This window comes from Silene latifolia, chromosome 6 (assembly GCF_048544455.1).
Source record: "Silene latifolia isolate original U9 population chromosome 6, ASM4854445v1, whole genome shotgun sequence".
NCBI classification, from domain to species: Eukaryota; Viridiplantae; Streptophyta; class Magnoliopsida; order Caryophyllales; family Caryophyllaceae; genus Silene; species Silene latifolia.
In genome coordinates this window covers 48,325,645-48,337,522 of record NC_133531.1, presented here as the reverse complement: position 1 = coordinate 48,337,522, position 11,878 = coordinate 48,325,645, and the positions used below count along the sequence as shown (strand labels likewise).

At 34.2% G+C, this 11,878-nt stretch overlaps 1 long non-coding RNA gene across 1 annotated transcript; it reads left to right on the top strand.

Moving 5' to 3' along the window:
- The first annotated feature begins 1,039 nt into the window (after positions 1-1,039).
- On the top strand, positions 1,040-3,332 carry LOC141658749 (uncharacterized). The gene is made up of 3 exons (XR_012549392.1): positions 1,040-1,177; positions 1,275-1,384; positions 3,160-3,332. It is a non-coding gene; the product is annotated as an uncharacterized LOC141658749 (long non-coding RNA).
- The last annotated feature ends 8,546 nt before the right edge of the window (positions 3,333-11,878 follow it).

Here is an 11,878-nt window from a genome sequence, read left to right as displayed (position 1 = left end):
ACCCCATAAAATTCATCATAGCTCTTCTTGATTAGTTAAGCTTGAATCCTTTTAGCATACCTGCTCCTATGATGTCTAAGTTACTTTTCACTTCGGGGAATTTCTAAATATTTCAAGCTACCAGGTTCGATTCATTCTTGAAAGTTTATGTCACTTCTGCAAACCTAACCTATTTTTAAGGATTTGAAAATGAAATTTTGATTTATTTCCGTAAGGTATTCCTTTTTCTTACTTTTGTTCCGAGTTACTAAGCCTTAGTTAATCATAACTTAGTAAGATATCGTTCTTACTATAGAATTTTAAACTGAAATTTTGAAAATACTTTTATGATTTTCAATGGTTTTAACATTAGTGAATGTTGAATCTCGTTGTTGGTGACGTCCCAATAATGGGTTTTCTCATTTATTGGTGTAGAGATAATTTTTATATCTTGATATGAATATGGATGTTCTTGTCTGATCAACAAGAGTATCACCGTTTCATTGAAAAGATACCTATATTTTCTTATAACTATAATTTCTCCTTCTAAGTTTCGAGGGAAACTTTTTAAAAGGAGGGTGATTATAACGCCCGTAAATTTCGGACCGTTAATATATTTCGGAAATAATTTATTAATCAAATAAAATTTGATATTTCAGGTAATTAAAGTAAAAATAATTCAAAGAAATATAATTTTATTATATTTTGAGGAAAAGTATTTATTTTGATAGTTTTGAAATGTTTAAAAATAGTTTAAACCGTGTAAAATCTTTTATTTCGAAATAAGGGCGTATCGGGGGGAAAATGACAATTCGTTTGAACGTTGGGTAAACGAATTTGGAAATGGGTCGTGTGAATACTCAATTTTATTGTAATCTCGTGTTTAAAGACTTTGGACTTGACGGAATTTGCGTTTGACTTACGGATTTAATTATTATTGAAACGAGTCAAAACCGACTCGTAAAAATCCCGACTAAAAATCCCGTACGTACTTTTCTCCTTTCCTCTTCCCTTCCCCGCGTGACCAGCCCTTCTCTCTTTCTTTTTTTTCTGGTTTTCCTCCATCTTTATCTCCTACTTTCTTAAGAAACACCATTTTCATCATTTAAAGCTAGAAATCGTCACAACTCCTTCGTTTCTTGTCCGTTTTTCGCGAAATTTACCTTTCCGGAATCCCCTCGCCACGATCTACAACTTAGTATGTTCTAATTTCAGTTTTCATTAAGTTTTTTTAAGACTAATTTTCGGAAATTCGGTATTTGTGTTTAATTTTTGTGTTTTTATTGTTTAATTAGGTGAAGGATTGGAAGACGAGTTTGGGGACTCGTATATTATTGAAGATAGCGGATAGTTGCTAGTTAGGGTTTGGGTTTGAGGTGCTAATTGCTCTTTTTTCTAGCTTAAGGTAACATATTTCGAGTTACTCGATGAAAGATCGTCACATGTTTTTGATTTTTGTATGTTTGGTGAATTTTTGTTTGGGTAGTAATTTTCACATGTTAAACTTAGTTGCATGCAAGCTTAATTTGTGCCTTTTGGTAGTTTAAATTATCAAAGTTGAATTGGGGACGATTAATTAATTTTCAGACGGTCTTATAATGTATAAAATTGAAAAAAAAAAAAGAAGAAATGGTGCGGCAGCGGGCCCGGCAGCAGCGGCAGGCCCACGGGCAGCCCGGCCGGTCTTGGGTTAGCCGGGTCGGTCCGTTGCTTGTTTCGCGGTTTTCCATGCTTTGTCCGTCATTTTAGGTTCGTCATGGATATAATTAGAATGAGTTTACATGGTTAAATTTGTTAAGAGAGTCATAAAAGTAGCTAAAAGTTATGCTAATGGTAGAAAAATTATGTTATATTGACAATTATCACATGTTAGGATAATTTACAAAATGAAATGGTAATTAATAGGCTCAAAATGAATTTTATAGCTATAATTGAAATGTTTTGTTGATTGTCTAAAAACCGAGCCTTAGTCCCTTTGACCGATGCGATGTCGATTAATTGAGTGATTGGTCACCGCAATTTGACCCGTACATGTCGCAGGTCAGGTTGCGGGTAAAAATTCGGTTGAATGAATTAGATAATCGGCCTTTTTCTTGTTTTAGGCCATTTATTATATTTCTATTTCACATGTGTAATTAGTTGAATTTAAATAGTTTCTTATTTAGTTAGTTGAATATAAATAGCTTCTTATTTTGTAGTAATGGCCCTAGTTTCCCCTAAAGCCTTTTATATTGTTATAATTGCTAGGATTGGAAATTAGTATTGAATTCTTATTGAGAAACTGTTGGGATTGTATGCTGTAAATAGACATTTATATAGCTTTCACATGATAGAATGTTAGAATTTATGTTGGTAAGTAGGACTTTTTGCCCTCTTAAGGTTAAGTGGGTGTCTTACTTGACTTATGTGGTGAGTTTTGGGTGGTGTGGGCTAAAATATTCAAGCTGGGACTAGCTGTGACTAGGTCCTAGGTGAGTATTTCGGCCTTCATCATAGATAGGTCTTTATAGTCTCTGACGAGTATATGTTCACTGCTTGATAGCCTTTGTGTTCCTGACTAGTGGATGTTTATCCAAGTTGGGGCATGACCTCAGGTACTAATTTTGATAGTATGGGGTCAGCTTAAGTACTAGCCGACCCTTCGGTGGTGTCCTTAGGGTACTCACTTCACTTTGTTTTAAAAAAAGGTTGTGAGTCTTGGGTGCGGTGGTGTGTATCCGCATGTCTAGGTCTGCGCAGATTTTAGGCTAGGGTTGTGTTGTCTCTTGGCCATGTTTTCTTAATAGTAACCGCTGAGCCAAGATACCGGTTCGATTACCTTCCCTACCTCGTGGTATAGACTTGAGTTACAAAGTGACTATTGACGGGACTAAGAACTTATGCCTGTCTTTGATATATTGCCCTTTCTTGTTTGATGATTCTATGAATCATAGAGGGTGAGATGCAAGCCGGCTATGGTTGATAGAGTTTGGATTACAATTTGTTATATGATTCACATGATAGTTAGTTTGGTCAGTTTAGGGGTCATTTGTTAGAATACATGAAAAGTAAATGGTTTATCAAATTGTTTACATGTTACAGTACATGTTACATTAATTTTGACGATTCGTGGCTGGGAGGACTCGAAGTTACTCCCCACTGAATTGTGGCTTTTGTGTTTGTATAAAATGCGATTGACAGGTTGTTGATGCTTTGTTGGGGGTCACAGACGGCTAGTGAGCAAGGAACCTTGGACCTAGTTTCGGCTATTTTATTAGTAAACCTTTTACACTTTTGGTTTGTATATAATTTGAAGGGACATATGTCTCCCTTTCTATTTTTGGTTTGTATCCATATATTTCCGCGTCTTTAGTTATAAATGTAAGTTAGTTTATCACCACAGGGGTTATGACACTCTTCTTGAGTTGGAATTGGTTGTGAATGGTTTAGTTAGAAAATTTTTTGAAATTGCAGGTTTTTGGACTAGTTGAACCATTTACAAACATATCCTACCAGTTTTTCTGTAGAATTTACGTATATAATTAAGACTAGATTTAAGGGTGTCACACAAATAGTTTACACAACGAGTCACAATGACTAATGAACAAGGACAAATGGTTCACACAACGAGTCACAAGGACTAATGAACAAGGTCAAATAGTTTACACAACGAGTCACAAGGACAAATGAATAAGGACAAATGGTTCACACAACGAGTCACAAGGACTAATGAACAATGAAAAATGGTTCACACAACAAGTCACAATAACAAGGACACATGGTTTACACAACGAGTCACAAGGACTAGTAAACAAGGACAAATGGTTCACACAACGAGTCACAAGGACTAATGAACAAGGACAAATGGTTCACACAACGAGTCACATGGACTAATGAACAAGGGCAAATGGTTTACCCAATGAGTAAGAAGGACTAATAAACAAGGACAAATGGTTAACATAACGAGTTACAAGGACTAATGAACAAGGATAAATGGTTCACACAACAAGTCACAAGGACTAATAAAGAAGGACAAATAGTTTAGACAACGAGTCACAAGGACTAATGAACAAGGACAAATGATTCACACAACGAGTCACAAGGACTAATGAATAAGGAAAAATGGTTCACACAACAAGTCACAATCACAAGGACAAATGGTTTACACAACGAGTCACAAGGACTAATAAACCAGGACAAATGGTTTAAACAACGAGTCACAAAGACAAATGGTTCACACAACGAGTCACAAGGACTAATGAACAAGGATAAATAGTTTACACAACGAGTCAAAAAGACTAATGAACAAGGAAAAATGCTTCACACATCAAGTCACAACAACAAGGGCAAATGGTTTACACAACGAGTCACAAGGACTAATAAACAAGGACAAATGGTTCACACAACAAGGACCAAGGACTAAAGAACAAGGACAAATGGTTCACACAACGAGGCACAAGGACTAATGAACAAGGACAAATGGTTGACACAACGAGTCACAAGGACAAATAGTTTACACAACAAGTCACAATGACTAATGAACAAGGACAAATGGTTCACACAACGAGTCACAAGGACTAATGAACAAGGTTAAATAGTTTACACAATGAGTCACAAGGACAAATGAACAAGGACAAATGGTTCACACAACGAGTCACAAGGACTAATGAACAAGCAAAAATGGTTCACACAACAAGTCACAATCACAAGGGCAAATGGTTTACACAACGAGTCACAAGGATTAATAAACCAGGACAAATGGTTTAAACAACGAGTCACAAAGACAAATGGTTCACACAACGAGTCACAAGGACTTATGAACAAGGATAAATAGTTTACACAACGAGTCAAAAGGACTAATGAACAAGGAAAAATCCTTCACACATCAAGTCACAACAACAAGGACAAATGGTTTACACAACGAGTCACAAGGACTAATAAACAAGGACAAATGGTTCACACAACAAGGACCAAGGACTAAAGAACAAGGGCAAATGGTTCACACAACGAGGCACAAGGACTAATGAACAAGTACAAATGGTTGACACAACGAGTCACAAGGACAAATAGTTTACACAACGAGTCACAAGGACTAAAGAACAAGGACAAATGGTTCACACAACGAGTCACAAGGACTAATGAACAAGGACAAATGGTTCACACAACGAGTCACATGGACTAATTGTTGGAATATGTGTCCTCCGACAATAATGCGATCACGACTGTTGATCATGATGATCACATGTTTAAATCTCATTATAAAGAATACAATTGGGAAGTAATATTTTACTGTCAACTGGTCAACATATATCGGTAATGATTGGCTGACTAGAGTTGGACATTACTGTCGTGCGACGGTGGTGATCAGTTGACCCCCTAGGTTATACCTATAGGGCAACACTCTTAATTGATCATTTAATTAATCGTATAACGTTACGAGTTAATTAAATTACATGAAAAATTGACGGACGATTTTGGAAGTAAAATTTACGTATCTCATTGAAATTTGATTAAATGAGATACGGTCTAAGTAATTGAATTGTATCATTATTCAGATGAAATTATTGTTTAAAGAAACAATTAAAATTGAATGAATTATTATAAATACAATTTATTGTGATTTGTAAATTGGTAACATATTTTGGTACAAGTAATTATGAATTACTAAGTCGATTTTTTGTATATGACGTATTTTTATTAATACGTTGATTTTTAATATGTTAAAAATACATAACAAATTTATGTAACATATGACATGTGACATAAGACAAAATTGACAAAAATAAAATGGATTCCATTTTATGTATGTACCGAAATTAAGGGGGAGGTTTAGGCTAATATTGTGTTGTTTAAATTAGTGGAAAACATAATCATTCACTAATAGCCTAGCCATGCAACCCTAGTTTGCATTGTAAAGAACAACACACTCATGCATTGGCCCTAAGAACCTCCCCCCTTACCCGGTTTTGGCAAAAGAAAAGACCAAGGGTTTTCTCTATAATTTGTCCAACACATTACTTGTTTTTGTGTGCATTAGAAATTATTCATTCATCTTATCAAATAATTTTTAGAGAGATAAAAATTATTTTCTCCTTCCTTCCCTTTCTCCTACCCGGTTTTAGGAGCTAAGACCAAAATTATTTTGGGTCATTTTTCTTTACAAAATTAATATTGTACTAGTATTTATAATATTGATTTTAATTAAGAGTGAGCCTTGGGTATAAATCCTTGGGAGAGATCCTACACTTGGGTCTTTGTTCATCCAAAAGGAAAGCTCAAGAACAAGAGTGAAAGGTGATCTCTCTTGTGCCCTATAAACCGAAAATCCAATGTAAGAATGGATGTTTCTTCCTTATTTTGTTTATTTGTTTGCATGCATAAGATCATTAGTTAATTTTATAACAAATTAAATCATAACATATATGAATATGTAAGTATATAGATCTACTTTTCCTTCAATCGGTATCAAGAGCCGTGGTTGTTTGCATGCAAATCGGTTAAAAGTTTTTCCGAGTTATAAGAATAACATATAAAACTTGAATAATTTGTATTATTATGATATATCACGAAATTAATTTATGCATGTTAAAATTTCTGGTCCTAAAATGTTTTTAGGATATTTTGGTTAATTTACGGATTTTTATTGTTCATATTTTACAATAATGGCATTTAAATATGATTTTATGAGTAAAAATGTCATTTTCGGACTAAAATTAGCTAAACTTTGAATTTTCTAGTGATTTTTGGATATGTTGTCACCTATATTATTTTGAGATAACCTGTAAATTTTCATAATTTTTGGACTTTTTATGCTTGAAAAATGGATTTTTCATTATTAAAATCGATTTTAGGTGATAAATAGGTTAATATGAGATAAATTTCGAATCTGGTCATAGAAATTTAGTATGTTGTCACATGCAATTTTACAAGATGTGTGTAAAATAATGGGCTATAGTGAAGTCTTTTTGCATGATTTATGGATTTTTTAAGAAAAATAGCATGAATAGTGACTTTATTAGTGCAAAATTAATAATACATACTCTATGACTAAAGAAAAACATCATATGTTGCATTTTATTATCTTTTTCAGATCTAAAATAAAAAGTTAATGAATATAATTTTTCTCATGTTTTTATGATTATTTTGTTAAAAACCGTTAAAACCGCAACATTGTTTTTCCGGAAAAATTTTGAAATTTTTAACCTAAGTTTTTGAACATTATGAGTGTCATGGTATTTTTCCAGAATGTTCATGAGTTTAAATTTCAAATTTCAAATTTATTTGAAATTTTGTGATTTATTTGAAGTTTATAGCTTATTTTTGTAATTTTTGGTCCATTAATGAACAATTTTAGAAATATGAGTTAATTATGGTCAAATTATTAGTGAAGACTAAATTTTGAGTCCTAAGAGGTTAGAGTAATTAACTTATGCATAAATATGAATTTATGTAATTTTTTTGTGATTGTAAAATGTTGAAATCACGCAAATCCGTAAAAACCGAGTAATATACGATATTGGCTAATTAAAGGCGATTTAGCATTAAATTGGGCATGTTCATACATATTATAATGCTGCATTTTCTTTATGATTGTCATAATTTTATTTATGTAATTTTTGAATTATGTAATTTTACTTAGTATGGCCTTAGTTTTAATTGGTATTTCCCGAAATGTATGGGAATATCGATTCGGTTGTAATTTATTGTGATCTCGTATCACCGTTTTGTAATTTAATAGATTTATTTTATTTTAGTTACAAATGTATAATAGGAAATTATGTAATTTGCTATGTAATTTAATTTATCTCGGAGTTCCCCAAGATCGATTTCTTCAAGATGGCGATACATAAAGATGGTGTTACCTCGAGATGCGTGCCACAACCGAAGTTCAAGGGACCAATGGAGTTGGTTTCCGAATATGTAATAGTTAAATAGTTTTTCTATTTTAGGAAAGGCCATACTAGGATTTATTTTATGCTTTGCATTTTATTTATATGTCACATGCATCGCTAAATCGCCATAACTAAAACATGCATCTTCTTTCATCGAGTTTATCGACCGTGCCAATTAGAATTATCGTAGTTCACCGCTTTAGTTCACTTAAAACGTGATAGATAATAAATTGACATGACCTCTCGCTAAAACAATTAATTGAGATATAGCCTTACCAAATAGTAGAAACCATGAAAACCTATTTCGTGAGGGAGTGCACTCGGCCACACCGGGGTACAAACCTTGTTACGTAGGGGAAGTGGGTGATAAATGTCTATCCACCGAATTCATGTTGATAAGGGTTTCATCGGCCACACCGTGCCCAAGTTAAATATGGGTTTGGATCATGGACACATTTATTCGAAATTTGGATTGAACTCAACAAAAGTTTTTCGATAAGGGTTTTATCGGCCACACCGTCCCCTTGTTGAATGTGTTTTGGGCTAAAGATATATGTTAATTGTAATATTATCGACCAAGAGTTCTAAAAGTAGAATCGATTAAACGTTAATCCACCGAGTTATATTGATAAGGGTTTCATCGGCCACACCGTGCCCAAGTTAATATGAATTTGGGTCTTGGAATCATTTATCTAGTTGGGTAGAGGTCACTAAAAAAATGCATAAAACTTGTTTAAATTATAAATTTTTACGAGTATTATTATTAAAACGACATTTGTTTTACTCCTTATATTTTGTTTTGTAGGCCACTTCTTTTTCTCATAACAAATGGCTACACCAACCCCTAATGCCACGCCTCTCGCTAGTTCATCATGGCTCCGATCCTTCATGGATCGATGTAAACTTGAAAAGAATGGGTCAAATTTCTCCGATTGGGATGCCCAACTCAAACTAGCCGCCCAAGGTGACGACAAGCTTCGTTACCTTACCGAGGCCTCTCCACCCGAACCTACTACTAGGTCGACCGCCGCCACTAGGGAAGCATATGAGGCTTACCAAAAGGAGTCCGCCGCAATGAAAAATGTCTTGATATTTGCAATGGAGGCGGATCTCCAAAGGAGAGCCTTTAAAATGGGCAATGCTAATGAGATTTACTCCAAGCTTGTGACAATGTTTTCACAAACTCCGCGGATCGTCCAATATGAGGCGGCCGCGGCATTCTTTGATCTCGACTTCAAAGAGGGCCAAAAGGTTAGCCCTCATGTGCTCAAACTCATGGAGCTTGTCGAGACCTTGAAAATTCAAAAGGTTGAAATCCCCAAAGAACTCATTGTAGATAGGATTCTACACTCCTTGTCCAAAGTCAAAGCGTATGTTCAATTCCGGGTGAATTTTAACATGCAAGATAAGGATGTGTCTCTTGAAGAATTGCACAAGTTACTTGTGCAAGCCGAGAGGGACATGGGGTTAAATGTGAACCCACCAAAGGATGTGCTTAACATAAGCACTAAGAGTAAGGGGAAGTTCAAGAAGAATGGGAGGAAGGGTAAGAAACAAGCTCCCACATTCACCAAAGCTAAGACTTGTGAAGCTAGCGCTTCAAAAATCAAGAAGGGTCCTCTTGATAAATGCCATTATTGTAATGGTATGGGACATTGGAAAAGAAATTGTTCCAAATACCTTGGTGATATTAAGGCTGGAAAGATCACTCCAGTAGGTAAATGACTATCCTTTCTTTTATGTTTCTAATTCAACTATGGTATTATGATACAAAGTTGTGATAATGTATCTCCCTTTTTATTGTAAATAGGGCCTCCACCAAGCAAAGACAAGGGAAAGGAAAAGCAAGCATAAGATACCATCAAGAAGCTAGGAATAGCTTTCATGGAGCTTTGCTTTTTATTGTCTTATTTTATTCATGTTTTGGATTTTAGAACCTTAAATTTCCGTGTTTGACATGGAAAGGTATTTTGGATAATGGGTTGTATTTTGGATAATGGTGACTTGGTTTGCAACCCAAGTCACCCGTTTTATCATTTTATCCTTTTGTTCTAAAATTCATGTTTAAATGCTTACTCTTAGAAACATATAACTTAAAGTGATCTAATAGACAAATATAATGACGGGTTTCATTATATGTCCACATGCTTAAGGCTTGTGTATGATCATTTATAAAGTGGTGTTGAGTCTATGAACTCTCTTAAAGGAATGTCAATCACCAAGTAAACTTACGAAATCTATAACTATTAGTCTATCTATGAGATAGTTCTCCTTATACTTCAACATCATTATTTGTGTCTCATATGCTATCTTTGAATCTATAGTGTATTTATTCTAAAGATAAAGTGGGAGAAAAATGAGGACACAACACACGAGACAAGATTAAACTTGTGTACTTGTGTAAATGAGATCTATGCAAGGAAGAATGATTTGAATGGAGGTATATCTATTTATATAGTATACCCAATAGATGAGATCTATGGTCTCAAGTAAGTTCTATATGACTAAAGAGACCAAGTGAAGTAATCATAAGAGTATATTCTTAAGATAACTACGTGAGGACACCAAAAGAAAGTTTTGGAAGAAATGACTAATGTAAAGTCTTAATAAGAGTTTTGACTAAGTTTAGACTATTTTGTGATAAATTTTGACCTATAGTTTCAACCGAGATTTACTTAAGAGCCTAAATGAATCAAAGTAACATACTAGTTATGATCGAGTTGCAAGGATTGATATACCGATATCCTCAATAGCTAAGTTATGCATTAACCACGCAAATGTCATTTCTTAACCTCATTATGAAAATGAAATGGTTAAACCTCCTTCCAAAAGGATATTATTTGAATGATGACATTGCTACACATCATTATGATATGTGTGTGTTAGAGATTTAAAATCTCTTTCCATAAGGTTAAGATGAGACCTCTTCGAAATAGGAATTTTGAAAGGATATGATGGGAACATATATGGTTTTATCTTAATAACTTGGCAATGCAATTTATATTTCAATTCTTGAAAAGTTTCGATTGAGAAGTCAATTTCGAAATATGTGGAATTGAGTGGGAGTTTAGAAATTATCATGTGAAGACATGGAATTTAGTGGGAGCTATCATCCTTTTGAATGTTTACAACTAATACTCATTAGGAATGACGAGCTAATATCTTCTTTCACAAAGAAGTATTTGAGTTTTCAATTCTGGATGAATATGGACTACGATGAATCCAATTACATCAAGAAATATTGGATTAGTATTAAGAGATACACATCGTATCAACATACACATAGGTTATTCATGTGAATGAAAATGGAATTACCATTAGCAGTCATGGTCGTTCATTGAACCTAAGAACGGTTGATCTCATGATTATTAGTTACTAATGTTTCCGCCATTAGAATAATCATGCACATGTCCAATTATGAATCATATGCATAAGAGCATGATGGATCATTGTTAAGCCATAATAGAAACGTCATGAATTCTCGAGGAGAATCCGATGAGCGATTTCGGTGTTTGACGGAATGCTCTATTGTGTGTCAAGAGGTTGCACATATTATAGAAAATTCGAGCACATGTAAGGATTTATGAGAATCCTAAACCTTTCAAGCTAGAAAGAGAAATAAGAAGTTTTGGAAAGGTACTTAGTTTGAGAATAAGTTGCTCAAGACTAATCTTTCCTAATATGATAGGACTTGTGAAAAGTGCTAGGTCAATCATCTTGACAAATTGTTGCAAGATTCTACAAAACATATACCTAGTACATTGTGTGTGGATGGAGTACTTGATCAGTACAAGTTATATCATTCATCACAAATTCGTTCGTTATATGATAATCGATAAGGAAGTTCTTTCAAGTTAAAGAACCGAAACCAAGGTCGGGAACCTTGATGTGTACTTGGTAAGGTTCATGCTATGAGAGAGAACATGAATGTAAAGGAAAATGCACGTATTAGAAGTTTGAACACATGGACACATGGCATGTTAAACTTCTATTGCAATCAATAAGTGTTTACACTTACGATATACATC